The sequence below is a fragment of the Drosophila sechellia genome, unplaced genomic scaffold (assembly GCF_004382195.2).
Source record: "Drosophila sechellia strain sech25 unplaced genomic scaffold, ASM438219v1 U_307, whole genome shotgun sequence".
Taxonomy (NCBI): domain Eukaryota; kingdom Metazoa; phylum Arthropoda; class Insecta; order Diptera; family Drosophilidae; genus Drosophila; species Drosophila sechellia.
In genome coordinates this window covers 1-23,798 of record NW_022611253.1, presented here as the reverse complement: position 1 = coordinate 23,798, position 23,798 = coordinate 1, and the positions used below count along the sequence as shown (strand labels likewise).

Genomic DNA, 23,798 nt, shown 5'->3' with positions numbered 1-23,798 from the left:
CTTTTTGGTTTAAAAGAGTTTTTAACAAAGAGGTGTCAGAAAGTTACCATAGGGATAACTGGCTTGTGGCGGCCAAGCGTTCAAATGAGCGACGTCGCTTTTTGATCCTTCGATGTCGGCTCTTCCTATCATTGTGAAGCAAAATTCACCAAGCGTTGGATTGTTCACCCATGCAAGGGAACGTGAGCTGGGTTTAGACCGTCGTGAGACAGGTTAGTTTTACCCTATAATGACAAAACGTTGTTGGCGACAGCATTCCTGCGTAGTACGAGAGGAACGCAGGTACGGACCAATGGCACAATACTTGTTCGAGCGAACAGTGGTATGACGCTACGTCCGTTGGATTATGCCTGAACGCCTCTAAGGTCGTATCCGTGCTGGACTGCAATGATAAATAAGGGGCAATTTGCATGTATGGCTTCTAAACCATTTAAAGTTTATAATTTATTTTATAAACGACAATGGATGTGATGCCAATGTAATTTGTAAATAGTAAATTAGGAGGATCTCGATCACCTGTGCCTGCGCTAGTTACATATAAAAGCATATTTAATACATGACAAAGCCTAGAATCAATTGTAAACGACTTTTTGTAACAGGCAAGGTGTTGTAAGTGGTTGAGGAGGCTGCCATATGCGATCCACTGAAGCTTATCCTTTGCTTGATGATTCGATAAATAAATGATTTTTCCTGTAGCCAAACACCTCGTCATCAATTTAGTTTTTTTTTTTTTTTTTTTTTTTTTTTTTTAGCGGGCGTTTTTTTTTTTAAAATCTGTCCTAGTGGACAATAATTAAATGGTTTTGCGGGGGAACATTAGCTTAAGGGATACTATTGTACATGTATTTGTGGCGGGTTTATATGTGTTGTCTATTGTTGTGGAAGATCGAGAGGGTGTCTCCTCATGAGACGTCTGCTTGTTTGGCTATTGTCTAACAGGTTGGTGGCGAGGTGGTTAGGGTGGTTTTCGAGCCTTTTCAGGTATCTCTCGCTGAGCCTGGAGATTTCATCAGCGACTTGTGGGATTCCAAGTTCCCTATGTATGGCGACATTCTCGTGGTAGGGGATGCGCATTACAGGCAATTCTCAAGCACCTATTCTGGAACCGCTGTATACGCAGGCGATTCGTGTGGCTTGCCGTGCCCCATAGCTGTATCCCGTAGGTCCAGATGGGCTTGAGAATTGCCTTGTACACCAGGATTTTGTGGTTCTGCCTTAGCTTGGACCCTCTCCCAATAAGCCAATGCATCTGCCTCAGACGCGCATCGGCCTGTATGCGTTTGCTGACGCATGTGGGGACGCCAAGTGAGCCTGCGGTCCAGGGTAAGTCCTAGGTACTTGGGTGCGGGTGCGTTGGGAATGATGACTCCGTTTAGCGTGACCGGTGGGCAGTCTCCTCTCCTTAGTGCAAATGTTGTTTGGGTAGATTTTTCCGCGTTCACTACGATGTTCCACCTGCTGAGCCAGGATGTAGCGCGTCCATTTGCCTTTGGATTGTTTCGGAGGCTTCTCGTGGGTCGGATGAGGAGGCGAGGAAAGCCGTGTCATCTGCATAAGTCGCTATAGTTAGGTTCCTGGAGGGGATTATGGGAAGGTCTGCGGTGTAAAGGGTGTACAGTATTGGTCCGAGCACACTGCCTTGCGGAACTCCAGCTCTGATCATTCTGGGTAGGCTTATTGCACTTCCGCATCTGACTTGGAATGCTCTTCCCTCAGTGTAGGATTTGAGGAGGGTAAAATGGGGGCTTGGGAGGTAGGATTTGAGTTTATGGAGGAGTCCAGGATGCCAAACTCTGTCGAATGCCTGCTTCACGTCGAGCATTACAGCGCAGCAGTATTTCTTTTGCTCGAATGCCTCGAGGATCCGTTCGACTAGCCGGTGGCATTGCTCTGGTGTCCGTGGGAGCGCCTGAAGCCAAACTGGTGATCGGGGATCAAACCAGCCTCATCCAGTACTGGCAATACTCTGCGCAAAAATACTCTTTCGAGTATTTTGGAGAGGATTGCCAGCAAACTAATCGGACGATAGGAGGCGAGATTGGCTTCAGGCTTACCAGGCTTGAGGAGGACAATAACCTCTGCTCTTTTCCACTCTCCGGGAAGTACCCTAGCCGGAAGCAGCTGTTGTAAATGCTGGCCAGCATTTGTGTGCAGCGGATGGGAGCATTTTTAGGGCCGCCGCATCTATACGATCCAGGCCTGGAGATTTGTTGTTCTTCAGTAGAGCAATCTCCTGCGCAACTTCCTCAGGGTCGACTGGTTCCAACGGGGGACCGGGAGAGCTTGGGCTATTGAGAAACCGGCTGTTCAGCATGTTCTTCGGCAGTGCAGCAGTCGAACGGAGAGAAGGCGTTGTAAAGGTGTTCGGCGAAAGCTTCTGCTCTTTCAGCATCCGAAAGCACCAGGATCCATCTGCTTTGCGCACTGCGGAAACCTTTTTGGCTGGTCGTTTAATGTGGCGGGTGACGTTCCACAGATTGTGGTCTGGGTCCCCGGGAGAGGGTTCTCGAGGAATCTGAGGAAGGAGTCCTGGCGTAGGCTGGAGATCTTGTCCTTCAACTCCTTTGTGGCGTGATTGAGCGCTGTTTTGTCTCTTGGATTGCGCGTCAAGAACCAAACTCTCCTGAGACGCCTCTTCTCAGTCACGAGTGCCGCAATTTCCGGGGACCAGAGGTGGAGGTCCCTGCTAGGTGTTCTCGCAGTCTTTGGTGGCGGTGGGCTTGCGAATTCCGCAGCGTTTTGCATCTGCCTGGTGAGATTCCCGATAGCTTCATCAATGTTCCTGGGTGTGTTGAGGATGGGGTTCGGATTGACGGTGGAGAGCATCCAGGACGCGAACTTGGCGGCGTCGGTATATTTTCCAGTGAGCCTTCTGAGCGGGGTTTTCCTGAGGACTGGCGTGTTGATTAGCACGTTTATTGCACAGTGGTCTGACAGGAGATCAGCATTTGTTGTGCAGCTGATCTTCGCATGCCCTATGCCTTTCGACACAGCAAAGTCCAGTAGGTCTGGAGTCTTGAGGGGATTCGTTGGCCAGTGAGTGGGCTCGCCAGTGGAGTGGCAGTCCAGTCGTGGCGTTGCAGGTACCCAAACAGAGTTTTCCCTTTGGGGTTGTTGGCGCGCGATCCCCACCAAGAATGTTTGGCGTTATAATCTCCAGCTGCTATGAAGCGGGGCCCAAAATGCTCGAAGAACTCACTGAGGTGAGATGCTGTTATGCGGTATCTGGGGGAAAGTAGACCGCTCCAATGTCTAAATCTCCTTGCGGGCTGACAATCCTGATGACAGGACATTGTGCCCAGTCTTGCTGAAACGCGGGCAGCTCTAGGTATTGAATACCGCTCCTGATGAGGATGGCTGCTCCACCGCGTGCTCTGCCAGAAGGATGGTCTGCATGGATGAGGTCATATCCGCTGATATTAAAGTGGGATCTGGGGGAGAAGTGGGTTTCGGCTACGAGTAGGATATCGATCTGGTGGGTCTTCAGATGGTGCTCGACTATGGCCTTGCTGTTCTGCAGGCCGTTCGCATTCCAGACGACTAGGTGGAGCTTTAGTTGCATGACTTGCTGTTGAGAATGGTGGCCACCAGCTGTGTCATCTGGGTGAACATGCGCTCCATCATCCTTTCCATCATTCCTTCCATGCGAGCGAACATCGCTTCTATCTGACCGGAGTGTGGGGTTTCTGTTTGGGTTTGGACTGGGGTTGTGGGATTCTGCGGTGCTGCGTGCACTCCGTTGAGGGCGTCTCGGTAGCTCCTGCCAGAGGTGACGTTTGGTGATGCCACGGGCGGCGCCTTGTTAGCATTAGCGACGGGCCTTGTTTTCGGAGCAGCGAGTGCTTTGGCCCTTTTGTATGCAGGGCATCCCTTGAAAGACGCAGGATGGTCCGCCTGGCAGTGGAAGCAGCACGCTTTGTCGTCCTCCCTCTTCTCACATGCCCTCGATTCGTGAGGGCCTCCACACTTTACACATCGGTATTCCAGGAAGCAGTAACGCTGTGTATGACCGAATCCTTGGCACCTGAAGCATTGAGGCACGTCGTTGAACTTCTGCGGCGGTTCAATGGTTACTACCGACCTGCAGATCCGCTTGACTTGGTAGACGTCTTTGTTGTTGCTGGAAGGCTCCAGGTTGGCGAAGAATATTCCCAGCGGTTCTTTAGTTCTTCTGCCAATGGGATTGTGCAGATCTCTAACAGCGTGCCCTTGTCTGCGAAGGTCTTCAATGATTTCCTCACGATCGGTGGAGTGGTGGAGTCCTTTGATGACAACCTTGTATGCACGTTCATCTTTCGGCTGGAAAGTCCGATGCCTCTTGTTTTGGGCCACAAGTTGGAGACGCAGAGCTGTATAGGACTCTTTGTCCGGCATCATGACACGTACGTTGTTGCCATTCACGGTCTTGTAGGTAAAATTGTTCTTCGGGCCTACAAGAGTCGTGATCATCTTGACGAGTGCCGAGATGTTGGTCACATCGGGGATAAAAATCGGAGGTGGCTTGATGGTCTTCGGGGTGGGCTTTGGTTTCTCGGGGGTCTTGGGCTTGGAATCGTCTTTAGGTCCGGGTTCGTCATCAGAGCTCTCTTGGTCGTACTCGTCTTCTTCGGTCGAGAGTAAAGCGAAGGCGTTGTTGGCGAGCTTCTTGCGCAGAGCTGCGCTAGTGCTTGGCTTATCTTCCAGCTCCTCTCCCTGTGCTTTCTTTGCCGGTTTTCGCTTTATCTCGCCCGGCTCTGTATGCGAGGTGCTTCCCTCGCTGCTGGAGCTGCTCTTGCGTGTTCTCAGAGCCTTTTTGCGTGGTGTTGTTCCAAGCTTGTGGGTGCGCGGGGGGGCCTGCCAGTCCATCTTCTCCAAAGTTGATAAGGAGTGAGGAGGGGGGGGGGGGGAAGCTGGGCACCGTAAGCCGGTGAGCCAGGCAGCACGTGGCTGCTGCTTTGCAATTATACCGCTGCTTCGAGCACTGGGTTTTTTGCGCTGATAACACGCACACTCGGGTGTGCGATGGTGTTAGTGCGAACTACCGTTAGGTACGTTGGCTGGGCCAATCAAAACGCGCGACAAGATCACGCGACGCGAAGTGGCTGGGCACAAGTAACGGGACTTACAACTGTGAACAATTTGCTAACAATTTGCTAACAATTTGCTGTCGATCCGCAGGCACGTCTGCACTCGTCGAGTGTTCGATCGCGACTCATCAATTTAGTGACGCATATGATATTGTCCTTATCATATAATTTTTGATATAAAGACTTTAAAGAATTGTATCAGTTGCCAAACACCTCGTCATCAATTAGTGACGCATATGATATTGTCCCATCATATAATAATATACAGACTTTAATGAATTGTGTCAAGTTGCCAAACACCTCGTCATCAATTTAGTGACGCATATGATATTTCCTATCATATAATTTTGATATATAGACTTTAAAGAATTGTATCAAGTTGCCAAACACCTCTCATCAATTTAGTGACGCATATGATATTGTCCCTATCATATAATTAATATAAAGACTTTAATGGATTGTGTCAAGTTGCCAAACACCTCGTCATCAATTTAGTGACGCATATATATTGTCCTATATATAATTATATAAACTTTAATGATTTGTCAATTCCAAACACCTCTCTCATTTAGTGACGCATATGATATTGTCCCTATCATATAATTTTTGATATAAAGACTTTAAAGAATTGTATCAAGTTGCCAAACACCTCGTCATCAATTTAGTGACGCATATGATATTGTCCCTATCATATAATTAATATACAGACTTTAATGAATTGTGTCAAGTTGCCAAACACCTCGTCATCAATTTAGTGACGCATATGATATTGTCCTTATCATATAATTTTGATATAAAGACTTTAAAGAATTGAATCAAGTTGCCAAACACCTCGTCATCAATTTAGTGACGCATATGATATTGTCCCTATCATATAATTAATATAAAGACTTTAATGGATTGTGTCAAGTTGCCAAACACCTCGTCATCAATTTAGTGACGCATATGATATTGTCCCTATCATATAATTAATATAAAGACTTTAATGAATTGTGTCAAGTTGCCAAACACCTCGTCATCAATTTAGTGACGCATATGATATTGTCCTTATCATATAATTTTTGATATAAAGACTTTAAAGAATTGTATCAAGTTGCCAAACACCTCGTCATCAATTTAGTGACGCATATGATATTGTCCCTATCATATAATTAATATAAAGACTTTAATGGATTGTGTCAAGTTGCCAAACACCTCGTCATCAATTTAGTGACGCATATGATATTGTCCTTATCATATAATTTTTGATATAAAGACTTTAAAGAATTGTATCAAGTTGCCAAACACCTCGTCATCAATTTAGTGACGCATATGATATTGTCCCTATCATATAATTAATATACAGACTTTAATGAATTGTGTCAAGTTGCCAAACACCTCGTCATCAATTTAGTGACGCATATGATATTGTCCCTATCATATAATTTTTGATATATAGACTTTAAAGAATTGTATCAAGTTGCCAAACACCTCGTCATCAATTTAGTGACGCATATGATATTGTCCCTATCATATAATTAATATAAAGACTTTAATGGATTGTGTCAAGTTGCCAAACACCTCGTCATCAATTTAGTGACGCATATGATATTGTCCTTATTATATAATTTTTGATATAAAGACTTTAAAGAATTGTATCAAGTTGCCAAACACCTCGTCATCAATTTAGTGACGCATATGATATTGTCCCTATCATATAATTAATATACAGACTCTAATGAATTGTGTCAAGTTGCCAAACACCTCGTCATCAATTTAGTGACGCATATGATATTGTCCCTATCATATAATTTTTGATATAAAGACTTTAAAGAATTGTATCAAGTTGCCAAACACCTCGTCATCAATTTAGTGACGCATATGATATTGTCCCTTTCATATAATTAATATAAAGACTTTAATGGATTGTGTCAAGTTGCCAAACACCTCGTCATCAACTACTATATTATGGTTGCGCCGACCTCTCATATTGTATTCTCTTATGTGTTCATAGGATTTTGACAATTATACGAGTAAATTAAATAATATACATATGAAAATGATTAATTATTATATGTATAAGGGAAAAAATGATGAAATATTCCCATATTATCTTAGTATTATAGAGGAAAGACCGTTGCCGACCTCTGATATTGTTCAAACTTATGTATTTATATGATTTTGGCAATTATATGAGTAAATTAAAAAATATACATATGAAAATGGTTAATTATTATATGTATATGGGAAAAAATGCTAAGATATTCCCATATTCTCTTAGTATTATAGAGAAAAGCCATTTAAGTGAGAGGGTATAGTAGTGTAAACGACCGGAATTACGACAGAGGGTTCAAAAACTACTATAGGTAGGCAGTGGTTGCCGACCTCTCATATTGTTCAAAACTTATGTATTCATATGATTTTGGCAATTGTATGAGTAAATTAAATAATATACATATGAAAATGATTAATTATTATATGTATAAGGGAAAAAATGCTGAAATATTCCCACATTCTCTTAGTATTATAGAGAAAATCCATTATAGTGAGAGGGTATAGTAGTGTAAACGACCGGAATTACGACAGAGGGTTCAAAAACTACTATAGGTAGGCAGTGGTTGCCGACCTCTCATATTGTTCAAAACTTATGTATTCATATGAATTTGGCAATTATATGAGTAAATTAAATAATATACATATGAAAATGATTAATTATTATATGTATAAGGGAAAAAATGCTGAAATATTCCCACATTCTCTTAGTATTATAGAGAAAATCCATTATAGTGAGAGGGTATAGTAGTGTAAACGACCGGAATTACGACAGAGGGTTCAAAAACTACTATAGGTAGGCAGTGGTTGCCGACCTCTCATATTGTTCAAAACTTATGTATTCATATGATTTGGCAATTATATGATTAAATTAAATAATATACATATGAAAATGGTTAATTATTATATGTATATGGGAAAAAATGCAGAGATATTCCCATATTCTCTTAGTATTATAGAGAAAAGCCATTTAAGTGAGAGGGTATAGTAGTGTAAACGACCGGAATTACGACAGAGGGTTCAAAAACTACTATAGGTAGGCAGTGGTTGCCGACCTCTCATATTGTTCAAAACTTATGTATTCATATGATTTTGGCAATTGTATGAGTAAATTAAATAATATACATACGAAAATGATTAATTATTATATGTATATGGGAAAAAATGCAGAGATATTCCCATATTCTCTTAGTATTATAGAGAAAAGCCATTTAAGTGAGAGGGTATAGTAGTGTAAACCACCGGAATTACGACAGAGGGTTCAAAAACTACTATAGGTAGGCAGTGGTTGCCGACCTCTCATATTGTTCAAAACTTATGTATTCATATGATTTTGGCAATTGTATGAGTAAATTAAATAATATACATATGAAAATGATTAATTATTATATGTATAAGGGAAAAAATGCTGAAATATTCCCACATTCTCTTAGTATTATAGAGAAAATCCATTATAGTGAGAGGGTATAGTAGTGTAAACGACCGGAATTACGACAGAGGGTTCAAAAACTACTATAGGTAGGCAGTGGTTGCCGACCTCTCATATTGTTCAAAACTTATGTATTCATATGATTTTGGCAATTATATGATTAAATTAAATAATATACATATGAAAATGGTTAATTATTATATGTATATGGGAAAAAATGCTGAGATATTCCCATATTCTCTTAGTATTATAGAGAAAAGCCATTTAAGTGAGAGGGTATAGTAGTGTAAACGACCGGAATTACGACAGAGGGTTCAAAAACTACTATAGGTAGGCAGTGGTTGCCGACCTCTCATATTGTTCAAAACTTATGTATTCATATGATTTTGGCAATTGTATGAGTAAATTAAATAATATACATATGAAAATGATTAATTATTATATGTATAAGGGAAAAAATGCTGAAATATTCCCACATTCTCTTAGTATTATAGAGAAAATCCATTATAGTGAGAGGGTATAGTAGTGTAAACGACCGGAATTACGACAGAGGGTTCAAAAACTACTATAGGTAGGCAGTGGTTGCCGACCTCTCATATTGTTCAAAACTTATGTATTCATATGATTTTGGCAATTATATGATTAAATTAAATAATATACATATGAAAATGGTTAATTATTATATGTATATGGGAAAAAATGCTGAGATATTCCCATATTCTCTTAGTATTATAGAGAAAAGCCATTATAGTGAGAGGGTATAGTAGTGTAAACGACCGGAATTACGACAGAGGGTTCAAAAACTACTATAGGTAGGCAGTGGTTGCCGACCTCTCATATTGTTCAAAACTTATGTATTCATATGAATTTGGCAATTATATGAGTAAATTAAATAATAAACATATAAAAATTAATATTTATTATATGTATAAAAAAAAAAATAATCATATTATATATGAATAATGGAAAAAAAAATGAAATGTTCCTATAATCTCTTAATATATAAGAGAATAGACCGTATGTTGGGTGGCAAACGGAATTGAAAATACCCGCTTTGAGGACAGCGGGTTCAAAAACTACTATAGGTAGGCAGTGGTTGCCGACCTCCCGCATTATTCGAAATATTTATTTCGGATTATGTTTATATTGGTTACATAAAATAAAGTATATTATTATCCGTACAAATTTGTTTCTCAGTTCTATAGAACACGGGACTTGGCTCCGCGGATAATAGGAATATACGCTTTTTAGATAATATCGTTGAAACAAAAGTCAAGTTTCTATTATATATAGAATAACAAATCGTTTCCATATATTATCGTTAATTTTTGGAGGCAGGCAAATATTAATTTATTACCTGCCGTATAGTTGGATTATTATATCGTTACGGTATAATACAAATATGGATTCTTATGAAAGAAATATAAAATTATATATTAAATGTGGAAATATTATCATATGCGCTTGGTTTTATGTTATATATTACCAGAGAGATATATGAAAAGAGATAAATTTTAAATTTATCTTCAAAATGCAAATGATTTAACTTAATATTTATATTGGTTAAACAAAAATTGTACATGTGTGGATACAATAATTATGTATGTTGGAAATAAAATGATATTTTATAATGAAATATGTATATATAAAAAGATAAAATTATAGAAACATATATATTACAATAATTATATGAAATTCTTGTTATATTGGTAAAACAAGTATAAATTAAAAATGAAAATATGGATTACGAATGCTATATAAAAATGGCCGTAATCGAATAGATTTTTTACTTATATTTATATATTTAAAATTTTACCCAAAGGCGAAATATTGAATTTTATTCAATATAATAAAAATCATGGAATTATATAAAGTGAAAAATCTATATATCTATTATATTGCTTATTTCGATTCAAAAAATATGAATGGAATATGAAGGAAAAACATTATTCTGGTTGATCCTGCCAGTAGTTATATGCTTGTCTCAAAGATTAAGCCATGCATGTCTAAGTACACACGAATTAAAAGTGAAACCGCAAAAGGCTCATTATATCAGTTATGGTTCCTTAGATCGTTAACAGTTACTTGGATAACTGTGGTAATTCTAGAGCTAATACATGCAATTAAAACATGAACCTTATGGGACATGTGCTTTTATTAGGCTAAAACCAAGCGATCGCAAGATCGTTATATTGGTTGAACTCTAGATAACATGCAGATCGTATGGTCTTGTACCGACGACAGATCTTTCAAATGTCTGCCCTATCAACTTTTGATGGTAGTATCTAGGACTACCATGGTTGCAACGGGTAACGGGGAATCAGGGTTCGATTCCGGAGAGGGAGCCTGAGAAACGGCTACCACATCTAAGGAAGGCAGCAGGCGCGTAAATTACCCACTCCCAGCTCGGGGAGGTAGTGACGAAAAATAACAATACAGGACTCATATCCGAGGCCCTGTAATTGGAATGAGTACACTTTAAATCCTTTAACAAGGACCAATTGGAGGGCAAGTCTGGTGCCAGCAGCCGCGGTAATTCCAGCTCCAATAGCGTATATTAAAGTTGTTGCGGTTAAAACGTTCGTAGTTGAACTTGTGCTTCATACGGGTAGTACAACTTACAATTGTGGTTAGTACTATACCTTTATGTATGTAAGCGTATTACCGGTGGAGTTCTTATATGTGATTAAATACTTGTATTTTTTCATATGTTCCTCCTATTTAAAAACCTGCACTAGTGCTCTTAAACGAGTGTTATTGTGGGCCGGTACTATTACTTTGAACAAATTAGAGTGCTTAAAGCAGGCTTCAAATGCCTGAATATTCTGTGCATGGGATAATGAAATAAGACCTCTGTTCTGCTTTCATTGGTTTTCAGATCAAGAGGTAATGATTAATAGAAGCAGTTTGGGGCATTAGTATTACGACGCGAGAGGTGAAATTCTTGGACCGTCGTAAGACTAACTTAAGCGAAAGCATTTGCCAAAGATGTTTTCATTAATCAAGAACGAAAGTTAGAGGTTCGAAGGCGATCAGATACCGCCCTAGTTCTAACCATAAACGATGCCAGCTAGCAATTGGGTGTAGCTACTTTTATGGCTCTCTCAGTCGCTTCCCGGGAAACCAAAGCTTTTGGGCTCCGGGGGAAGTATGGTTGCAAAGCTGAAACTTAAAGGAATTGACGGAAGGGCACCACCAGGAGTGGAGCCTGCGGCTTAATTTGACTCAACACGGGAAAACTTACCAGGTCCGAACATAAGTGTGTAAGACAGATTGATAGCTCTTTCTCGAATCTATGGGTGGTGGTGCATGGCCGTTCTTAGTTCGTGGAGTGATTTGTCTGGTTAATTCCGATAACGAACGAGACTCAAATATATTAAATAGATATCTTCAGGATTATGGTGCTGAAGCTTATGTTAGCCTTCATTCATGGTGGCAGTAAAATGTTTATTGTGTTTGAATGTGTTTATGTAAGTGGAGCCGTACCTGTTGGTTTGTCCCATTATAAGGACACTAGCTTCTTAAATGGACAAATTGCGTCTAGCAATAATGAGATTGAGCAATAACAGGTCTGTGATGCCCTTAGATGTCCTGGGCTGCACGCGCGCTACAATGAAAGTATCAACGTGTATTTCCTAGACCGAGAGGTCCGGGTAAACCGCTGAACCACTTTCATGCTTGGGATTGTGAACTGAAACTGTTCACATGAACTTGGAATTCCCAGTAAGTGTGAGTCATTAACTCGCATTGATTACGTCCCTGCCCTTTGTACACACCGCCCGTCGCTACTACCGATTGAATTATTTAGTGAGGTCTCCGGACGTGATCACTGTGACGCCTTGCGTGTTACGGTTGTTTCGCAAAAGTTGACCGAACTTGATTATTTAGAGGAAGTAAAAGTCGTAACAAGGTTTCCGTAGGTGAACCTGCGGAAGGATCATTATTGTATAATATCCTTATCGTTAATAAATATTTGTTATAATACAAATAAATACAATTTACCAAAATAAAAATATTACAAAATGATTCCACGGAATCAAAAGTTAAAGTCAAAATAAAATGAAGATGGCTTTTATTTTATATGTGGGGCTTGGCAACCTCATAAAAAGACTTTAACATTATTAATGTTGCTGTGCGTATTTGTGGCAGTACTTACTACAACAACGGCGTTTCCTATAAAAACAAATTCTCGAAAATGGAAATCGAAGAAACTAAACTAAATTCGAAAGTAGAAGTCGAATTAAAATAAAAATAATTTTGAATGTGTGGTAATCAAAATAAGTGTGTGTGTATATGGACCATAATATACACGCGTTGCGAATATGTATTGTTCATCTATGTTATGAGCATACGTTGGCTAATGCAACAACCTAAAATATACAATGTTTGTACCTGTCATCCATCAGGTTAATGTTTTATATAAATTTTGCAGTATGTGTCACCCAAAATAGCAAACCATAACCAGATTATTATGATACATAATGCTTATATGAAACTAAGACATTTCGCAACATTTATTTTAGGTATAAAAATAAATTTATTGAAGGAATTGATATATGCCAGTAAAATGGTGTATTTTTAATTTCTTTCAATAAAAACAATATTGACATTATATAAAATTGAATTATAAAACTCTAAGCGGTGGATCACTCGGCTCATGGGTCGATGAAGAACGCAGCAAACTGTGCGTCATCGTGTGAACTGCAGGACACATGAACATCGACATTTTGAACGCATATCGCAGTCCATGCTGTTATGTACTTTAATTAATTTTATAGTGCTGCTTGGACTACATATGGTTGAGGGTTGTAAGACTATGCTAATTAAGTTGTTTATAAATTTTTTATAAGCATATGGTATATTATTGGATTAAATAATGATTTTATTCATAATATTAAAAAAGAAATGAAAAACATTATCTCACATTTGAATGTGAAAAACGAAGAGAAATATTTTCTTTTTCAATCAAATAATACTGAGAAATGTCTAGCATAAAAAATTGAAATATTTTTCATCTAGAATTGTCTCTTATTAATGATTCGGAAAAAGAAAAATCTTGGTTTTGTTATTATTCTTCGTTGGTTCGTTAAATGGATAAAAATGACTTTGCTTACAAGAACTATTGGAACTATTTATAACGAATTTAATTGATTGTTTTATCATTTATATATAAAGAATTTATGGCAAAATATAGTTATATATACAACCTCAACTCATATGGGACTACCCCCTGAATTTAAGCATATTAATTAGGGGAGGAAAAGAAACTAACAAGGATTTTCTTAGTAGCGGCGAGCGAAAAGAAAACAGTTCAGCACTAAGTCACTTTGTCTATATGGCAAATGTGAGATGCAGTGTATGGAGCGTCAATATTCTAGTATGAGAAATTAATGATTTAAGTCCTTCTTAAATGAGGCCATTTACCCATAGAGGGTGCCAGGCCCGTATAACGTTAATGATTGCTAGATGATGTTTCCAAAGAGTCGTGTTGCTTGATAGTGCAGCACTAAGTGGGTGGTAAACTCCATCTAAAACTAAATATAACCATGAGACCGATAGTAAACAAGTACCGTGAGGGAAAGTTGAAAAGAACTCTGAATAGAGAGTTAAACAGTACGTGAAACTGCTTAGAGGTTAAGCCCGAAAATTCATCATTAAAATTGTAATATTTAAATAATATTATTAAGAATAATGTGCATTTTTTCCATATAAGGACATTGTAATCTATTAGCATATCCCAAATTTATCATAAAATATAACTTATAGTTTATTCCAATTAAATTGCTTGCATTTTAACACAGAATAAATGTTATTAATTTGATAAAGTGCTGATAGATTTATATTATTACAGAGCGTTAATTTTTCGGAATTATATAATGGCATAATTATCATTGATTTTTGTGTTTATTATATGCTCTTGTATGATTAACAATGCGAAAGATTCAGGATACCTTCGGGACCCGTCTTGAAACACGGACCAAGGAGTCTAACATATGTGCAAGTTATTGGGATGTAAACCTAATAGCGTAATTAACTTGACTAATAATGGGATTAGTTTTTTAGCTATTTATAGCTAATTAACACAATCCCGGGGCGTTCTATATAGTTATGTATAATGTATATTTATATTATTTATGCCTCTAACTGGAACGTACCTTGAGCATATATGCTGTGACCCGAAAGATGGTGAACTATACTTGATCAGGTTGAAGTCAGGGGAAACCCTGATGGAAGACCGAAACAGTTCTGACGTGCAAATCGATTGTCAGAATTGAGTATAGGGGCGAAAGACCAATCGAACCATCTAGTAGCTGGTTCCTTCCGAAGTTTCCCTCAGGATAGCTGGTGCATTTTAATATTATATAAAATAATCTTATCTGGTAAAGCGAATGATTAGAGGCCTTAGGGTCGAAACGATCTTAACCTATTCTCAAACTTTAAATGGGTAAGAACCTTAACTTTCTTGATATGAAGTTCAAGGTTATGATATAATGTGCCCAGTGGGCCACTTTTGGTAAGCAGAACTGGCGCTGTGGGATGAACCAAACGTAATGTTACGGTGCCCAAATTAACAACTCATGCAGATACCATGAAAGGCGTTGGTTGCTTAAAACAGCAGGACGGTGATCATGGAAGTCGAAATCCGCTAAGGAGTGTGTAACAACTCACCTGCCGAAGCAACTAGCCCTTAAAATGGATGGCGCTTAAGTTGTATACCTATACATTACCGCTAAAGTAGATGATTTATATTACTTGTGATATAAATTTTGAAACTTTAGTGAGTAGGAAGGTACAATGGTATGCGTAGAAGTGTTTGGCGTAAGCCTGCATGGAGCTGCCATTGGTACAGATCTTGGTGGTAGTAGCAAATAATCGAATGAGACCTTGGAGGACTGAAGTGGAGAAGGGTTTCGTGTGAACAGTGGTTGATCACGAGTTAGTCGGTCCTAAGTTCAAGGCGAAAGCCGAAAATTTTCAAGTAAAACAAAAATGCCTAACTATATAAACAAAGCGAATATAATACACTTGAATAATTTTGAACGAAAGGGAATACGGTTCCAATTCCGTAACCTGTTGAGTATCCGTTTGTTATTAAATATGGGCCTCGTGCTCATCCTGGCAACAGGAACGACCATAAAGAAGCCGTCGAGAGATATCGGAAGAGTTTTCTTTTCTGTTTTATAGCCGTACTACCATGGAAGTCTTTCGCAGAGAGATATGGTAGATGGGCTAGAAGAGCATGACATATACTGTTGTGTCGATATTTTCTCCTCGGACCTTGAAAATTTATGGTGGGGACACGCAAACTTCTCAACAGGCCGTACCAATATCCGCAGCTGGTCTCCAAGGTGAAGAGTCTCTAGTCGATAGAATAATGTAGGTAAGGGAAGTCGGCAAATTAGATCCGTAACTTCGGGATAAGGATTGGCTCTGAAGATTGAGATAGTCGGGCTTGATTGGGAAACAATAACATGGTTTATGTGCTCGTTCTGGGTAAATAGAGTTTCTAGCATTTATGTTAGTTACTTGTTCCCCGGATAGTTTAGTTACGTAGCCAATTGTGGAACTTTCTTGCTAAAATTTTTAAGAATACTATTTGGGTTAAACCAATTAGTTCTTATCAATTATAACGATTATCAATTAACAATCAATTCAGAACTGGCACGGACTTGGGGAATCCGACTGTCTAATTAAAACAAAGCATTGTGATGGCCCTAGCGGGTGTTGACACAATGTGATTTCTGCCCAGTGCTCTGAATGTCAAAGTGAAGAAATTCAAGTAAGCGCGGGTCAACGGCGGGAGTAACTATGACTCTCTTAAGGTAGCCAAATGCCTCGTCATCTAATTAGTGACGCGCATGAATGGATTAACGAGATTCCTACTGTCCCTATCTACTATCTAGCGAAACCACAGCCAAGGGAACGGGCTTGGAATAATTAGCGGGGAAAGAAGACCCTTTTGAGCTTGACTCTAATCTGGCAGTGTAAGGAGACATAAGAGGTGTAGAATAAGTGGGAGATATTAGACCTCGGTTTGGTATCGTCAATGAAATACCACTACTCTTATTGTTTCCTTACTTACTTGATTAAATGGAACGTGTATCATTTCCTAGCCATTATACGGATATATTTATTATATCTTATGGTATTGGGTTTTGATGCAAGCTTCTTGATCAAAGTATCACGAGTTTGTTATATAATCGCAAACAAATTCTTTAATAAAACGATGCATTTATGTATTTTTGATTTGAAAATTTGGTATAACTCCAATTACTCAGGTATGATCCAATTCAAGGACATTGCCAGGTAGGGAGTTTGACTGGGGCGGTACATCTCTCAAATAATAACGGAGGTGTCCCAAGGCCAGCTCAGTGCGGACAGAAACCACACATAGAGCAAAAGGGCAAATGCTGACTTGATCTCGGTGTTCAGTACACACAGGGACAGCAAAAGCTCGGCCTATCGATCCTTTTGGTTTAAAGAGTTTTTAACAAGAGGTGTCAGAAAAGTTACCATAGGGATAACTGGCTTGTGGCGGCCAAGCGTTCATAGCGACGTCGCTTTTTGATCCTTCGATGTCGGCTCTTCCTATCATTGTGAAGCAAAATTCACCAAGCGTTGGATTGTTCACCCATGCAAGGGAACGTGAGCTGGGTTTAGACCGTCGTGAGACAGGTTAGTTTTACCCTACTAATGACAAAACGTTGTTGCGACAGCATTCCTGCGTAGTACGAGAGGAACCGCAGGTACGGACCAATGGCACAATACTTGTTCGAGCGAACAGTGGTATGACGCTACGTCCGTTGGATTATGCCTGAACGCCTCTAAGGTCGTATCCGTGCTGGACTGCAATGATAAATAAGGGGCAATTTGCATTGTATGGCTTCTAAACCATTTAAAGTTTATAATTTATTTTATAAACGACAATGGATGTGATGCCAATGTAATTTGTAACATAGTAAATTAGGAGGATCTTCGATCACCTGATGCCGCGCTAGTTACATATAAAAGCATTATTTAATACAATGACAAAGCCTAGAATCAATTGTAAACGACTTTTGTAACAGGCAAGGTGTTGTAAGTGGTTGAGCAGCTGCCATACTGCGATCCACTGAAGCTTATCCTTTGCTTGATGATTCGATAAATAAATGATTTTTTCCTGTAGCCAAACACCTCGTCATCAATTTAGTGACGCATATGATATTGTCCCTATCATATAATTAATATAAAGACTTTAATGGATTGTGTCAAGTTGCCAAACACCTCGTCATCAATTTAGTGACGCATATGATATTGTCCCTATCATATAATTAATATAAAGACTTTAATGAATTGTGTCAAGTTGCCAAACACCTCGTCATCAATTTAGTGACGCATATGATATTGTCCCTATCATATAATTTTTGATATAAAGACTTTAAAGAATTGTATCAAGTTGCCAAACACCTCGTCATCAATTTAGTGACGCATATGATATTGTCCCTATCATATAATTAATATACAGACTTTAATGAATTGTGTCAAGTTGCCAAACACCTCGTCATCAATTTAGTGACGCATATGATATTGTCCTTATCATATAATTTTTGATATAAAGACTTTAAAGAATTGAATCAAGTTGCCAAACACCTCGTCATCAATTTAGTGACGCATATGATATTGTCCCTATCATATAATTAATATAAGACTTTAATGGATTGTGTCAAGTTGCCAAACACCTCGTCATCAATTTAGTGACGCATATGATATTGTCCCTATCATATAATTAATATAAAGACTTTAATGAATTGTGTCAAGTTGCCAAACACCTCGTCATCAATTTAGTGACGCATATGATATTGTCCTTATCATATAATTTTTGATATAAAGACTTTAAAGAATTGTATCAAGTTGCCAAACACCTCGTCATCAATTTAGTGACGCATATGATATTGTCCCTATCATATAATTAATATAAAGACTTTAATGGATTGTGTCAAGTTGCCAAACACCTCGTCATCAATTTAGTTTTTTTTTTCTTTAGCGTGCGTTTATTTATTTAAAATCTGTCCTAGTGGACAATAATTAAATGGTTTTGCGGGGGAACATTAGCTTAAGGGATACTATTGTACATGTATTTGTGGCGGGTTTTATATGTGTTGTCTATTGTTGTGGAAGATCGAGAGGGTGTCTCCTCATGAGACGTCTGCTTGTTTGGCTATTGTCTAACAGGTTGGTGGCGAGGTGGTTAGGGTGGTTTTCGAGCCTTTTCAGGTATCTCTCGCTGAGCCTGGAGATTTCATCAGCGACTTGTGGGATTCCAAGTTCCCTATGTATGGCGACATTCTCGTGGTAGGGATGCGCATTACAGGCAATTCTCAAGCACCTATTCTGGAACCGCTGTATACGCAGGCGATTCGTGTGGCTTGCCGTGCCCCATAGCTGTATCCCGTAGGTCCAGATGGGCTTGAGAATTGCCTTGTACACCAGGATTTTGTGGTTCTGCCTTAGCTTGGACCCTCTCCCAATAAGCCAATGCATCTGCCTCAGACGCGCATCGGCCTGTATGCGTTTGCTGACGATGTGGGGACGCCAAGTGAGCCTGCGGTCCAGGGTAAGTCCTAGGTACTTGGGTGCGGGTGCGTTGGGAATGATGACTCCGTTTAGCGTGACCGGTGGGCAGTCTCCTCTCCTTAGTGCAAATGTTGTTTGGGTAGATTTTTCCGCGTTCACTACGATGTTCCACCTGCTGAGCCAGGGATGTAGCGCGTCCATTTGCCTTTGGATTGTTTCGGAGGCTTCTCGTGGGTCGGATGAGGAGGCGAGGAAAGCCGTGTCATCTGCATAAGTCGCTATAGTTAGGTTCCTGGAGGGGATTATGGGAAGGTCTGCGGTGTAAAGGGTGTACAGTATTGGTCCGAGCACACTGCCTTGCGGAACTCCAGCTCTGATCAGTCTGGGTAGGCTTATTGCACTTCCGCATCTGACTTGGAATGCTCTTCCCTCAGTGTAGGATTTGAGGAGGGTAAAATGGGGGCTTGGGAGGTAGGATTTGAGTTTATGGAGGAGTCCAGGATGCCAAACTCTGTCGAATGCCTGCTTCACGTCGAGCATTACAGCGCAGCAGTATTTCTTTTGCTCGAATGCCTCGAGGATCCGTTCGACTAGCCGGTGGCATTGCTCTGGTGTTCCGTGGGAGCGCCTGAAGCCAAACTGGTGATCGGGGATCAAACCAGCCTCATCCAGTACTGGCAATACTCTGCGCAAAAATACTCTTTCGAGTATTTTGGAGAGGATTGCCAGCAAACTAATCGGACGATAGGAGGCGAGATTGGCTTCAGGCTTACCAGGCTTGAGGAGGACAATAACCTCTGCTCTTTTCCACTCTTCCGGGAAGTACCCTAGCCGGAAGCAGCTGTTGTAAATGCTGGCCAGCATTTGTGTGCAGCGGATGGGAGCATTTTTAGGGCCGCCGCATCTATACGATCCAGGCCTGGAGATTTGTTGTTCTTCAGTAGAGCAATCTCCTGCGCAACTTCCTCAGGGTCGACTGGTTCCAACGGGGACCGGGAGAGCTTGGGCTATTGAGAAACCGGGCTGTTTCAGCATGTTCTTCGGCAGTGCAGCAGTCGAACGGAGAGAAGGCGTTGTAAAGGTGTTCGGCGAAAGCTTCTGCTCTTTCAGCATCCGAAAGGCACCAGGATCCATCTGCTTTGCGCACTGCGGAAACCTTTTTGGCTGGTCGTTTAATGTGGCGGGTGACGTTCCACAGATTGTGGTCTGGGTCCCCGGGAGAGAGTTCCTCGAGGAATCTGAGGAAGGAGTCCTGGCGTAGGCTGGAGATCTTGTCCTTCAACTCCTTTGTGGCGTGATTGAGCGCTGTTTTGTCTCTTGGATTGCGCGTCAAGAACCAAACTCTCCTGAGACGCCTCTTCTCAGTCACGAGTGCCGCAATTTCCGGGGACCAGAGGTGGAGGTCCCTGCTAGGTGTTCTCGCAGTCTTTGGTGGCGGTGGGCTTGCGAATTCCGCAGCGTTTTGCATCTGCCTGGTGAGATTCCCGATAGCTTCATCAATGTTCCTGGGTGTGTTGAGGATGGGGTTCGGATTGACGGTGGAGAGCATCCAGGACGCGAACTTGGCGGCGTCGGTATATTTTCCAGTGAGCCTTCTGAGCGGGGTTTTCCTGAGGACTGGCGTGTTGATTAGCACGTTTATTGCACAGTGGTCTGACAGGAGATCAGCATTTGTTGTGCAGCTGATCTTCGCATGCCCTATGCCTTTCGACACAGCAAAGTCCAGTAGGTCTGGAGTCTTGAGGGGATTCGTTGGCCAGTGAGTGGGCTCGCCAGTGGAGTGGCAGTCCAGTCGGTGGCGTTGCAGGTACCCAAACAGAGTTTTCCCTTTGGGGTTGTTGGCGCGCGATCCCCACCAAGAATGTTTGGCGTTATAATCTCCAGCTGCTATGAAGCGGGGCCCAAAATGCTCGAAGAACTCACTGAGGTGAGATGCTGTTATGCGGTATCTGGGGGGAAAGTAGACCGCTCCAATGTCTAAATCTCCTTGCGGGCTGACAATCCTGATGACAGGACATTGTGCCCAGTCTTGCTGAAACGCGGGCAGCTCTAGGTATTGAATACCGCTCCTGATGAGGATGGCTGCTCCACCGCGTGCTCTGCCAGAAGGATGGTCTGCATGGATGAGGTCATATCCGCTGATATTAAAGTGGGATCTGGGGGAGAAGTGGGTTTCGGCTACGAGTAGGATATCGATCTGGTGGGTCTTCAGATGGTGCTCGACTATGGCCTTGCTGTTCTGCAGGCCGTTCGCATTCCAGACGACTAGGTGGAGCTTTAGTTGCATGACTTGCTGTTGAGAATGGTGGCCACCAGCTGTGTCATCTGGGTGAACATGCGCTCCATCATCCTTTCCATCATTCCTTCCATGCGAGCGAACATCGCTTCTATCTGACCGGAGTGTGGGGTTTCTGTTTGGGTTTGGACTGGGGTTGTGGGATTCTGCGGTGCTGCGTGCACTCCGTTGAGGGCGTCTCGGTAGCTCCTGCCAGAGGTGACGTTTGGTGATGCCACGGGCGGCGCCTTGTTAGCATTAGCGACGGGCCTTGTTTTCGGAGCAGCGAGTGCTTTGGCCCTTTTGTATGCAGGGCATCCCTTGAAAGACGCAGGATGGTCCGCCTGGCAGTGGAAGCAGCACGCTTTGTCGTCCTCCCTCTTCTCACATGCCCTCGATTCGTGAGGGCCTCCACACTTTACACATCGGTATTCCAGGAAGCAGTAACGCTGTGTATGACCGAATCCTTGGCACCTGAAGCATTGAGGCACGTCGTTGAACTTCTGCGGCGGTTCAATGGTTACTACCGACCTGCAGATCCGCTTGACTTGGTAGACGTCTTTGTTGTTGCTGGAAGGCTCCAGGTTGGCGAAGAATATTCCCAGCGGTTCTTTAGTTCTTCTGCCAATGGGATTGTGCAGATCTCTAACAGCGTGCCCTTGTCTGCGAAGGTCTCAATGATTTCCTCACGATCGGTGGAGTGGTGGAGTCCTTTGATGACAACCTTGTATGCACGTTCATCTTTCGGCTGGAAAGTCCGATGCCTCTTGTTTTGGGCCACAAGTTGGAGACGCAGAGCTGTATAGGACTCTTTGTCCGGCATCATGACACGTACGTTGTTGCATTCACGGTCTTGTAGGTAAAATTGTTCTTCGGGCCTACAAGAGTCGTGATCATCTTGACGAGTGCCGAGATGTTGGTCACATCGGGGATAAAAATCGGAGGTGGCTTGATGGTCTTCGGGTGGGCTTTGGTTTCTCGGGGGTCTTGGGCTTGGAATCGTCTTTAGGTCCGGGTTCGTCATCAGAGCTCTCTTGGTCGTACTCGTCTTCTTCGTCGAGAGTAAAGCGAAGGCGTGTTGGCGAGCTTCTTGCGCAGAGCTGCGCTAGTGCTTGGCTTATCTTCCAGCTCCTCTCCCTGTGCTTTCTTTGCCGGTTTTCGCTTTATCTCGCCCGGCTCTGTATGCGAGGTGCTTCCCTCGCTGCTGGAGCTGCTCTTGCGTGTTCTCAGAGCCTTTTTGCGTGGTGTTGTTCCAAGCTTGTGGGTGCGCGGGGGGCCTGCCAGTCCATCTTCTCCAAAGTTGATAAGGAGTGAGGAGGGGGGGGGGGGGAAGCTGGGCACCGTAAGCCGGTGAGCCAGGCAGCACGTGGCTGCTGCTTTGCAATTATACCGCTGCTTCGAGCACTGGGTTTTTTGCGCTGATAACACGCACACTCGGGTGTGCGATGGTGTTAGTGCGAACTACCGTTAGGTACGTTGGCTGGGCCAATCAAAACGCGCGACAAGATCACGCGACGCGAACAATTTGCTAACAATTTGCTAACAATTTGCCTGTCGATCCGCAGCTGTCGATCCGCAGGCACGTCTGCACTCGTCGAGTGTTCGATCGCGATCAATTTAGTGACGCATATGATATTGTCCCTATCATATTAATTATGATAAAGACTTAATGATGTGTCAAGTTGCCAAACACCTCGTCATCATTTAGTGAGCATTGATATTGTCCCTATATATAATTAATATAAAGACTTTAATGAATTGTGTCAAGTTGCCAAACACCTCGTCATCAATTTAGTGACGCATATGATATTGTCCTATCATATATAATTTTTGATATAAAGACTTAAAGAATTGTATCAAGTTGCCAAACCTCGTCATCATTTAGTGACGCATATGATATTGTCCCTATCATAATATTAATATAAAGACTTTAATGGATTGTGTCAAGTTGCCAAACACCTGTCATCAATTTAGTGACGCATATGATTATTTGTCTTATCATATAATTTTGATATAAAGACTTTAAGAATTGTTCAAGTGCAAACACCTCTCATCAATTAGTCGCATAATATATATATTGTCCCTATCATATAATTAATATACAGACTTTAATGAATTGTGTCAAGTTGCCAAACACCTCGTCATCAATTTAGTGACGTATGATATTGTTGCCCTATCATATAATTTTTGATTATAGACTTTAAAGAATGTATCAAGTGCCAAACACCTCGTCATCAATTTAGTGACGCATATGATATTGTCCCTATCATATAATTAATATAAAGACTTTTAATGGATTAGTGTCAGTTGCCAAACACCTCGTCATCAATTTAGTGAACGCATATGATATTGTCCTCTATCTATTAATTTTTGATATAAAGACTTTAAAGAATTGTATCAAGTGCCAAACACCTCGTCATCAATTTAGTGACGCATATGATAT

General features: G+C 41.3%; 3 non-coding genes across 3 annotated transcripts; all 3 read left to right on the top strand.

The window, feature by feature from the left end:
- The first annotated feature begins 10,474 nt into the window (after nt 1-10,474).
- Nucleotides 10,475-12,469, top strand: LOC116803199. Its single transcript, XR_004363463.1, has one exon. It is a non-coding gene; the product is annotated as a small subunit ribosomal RNA (ribosomal RNA).
- Nucleotides 12,470-13,156: 687 nt separating this feature from the next.
- LOC116803198 lies at nt 13,157-13,335 on the top strand. The gene has a single exon (XR_004363462.1). It is a non-coding gene; the product is annotated as a 5.8S ribosomal RNA (ribosomal RNA).
- Nucleotides 13,336-13,729: 394 nt separating this feature from the next.
- On the top strand, nt 13,730-17,668 carry LOC116803200. Its single transcript, XR_004363464.1, has one exon. It is a non-coding gene; the product is annotated as a large subunit ribosomal RNA (ribosomal RNA).
- Nucleotides 17,669-23,798: the final 6,130 nt, after the last annotated feature.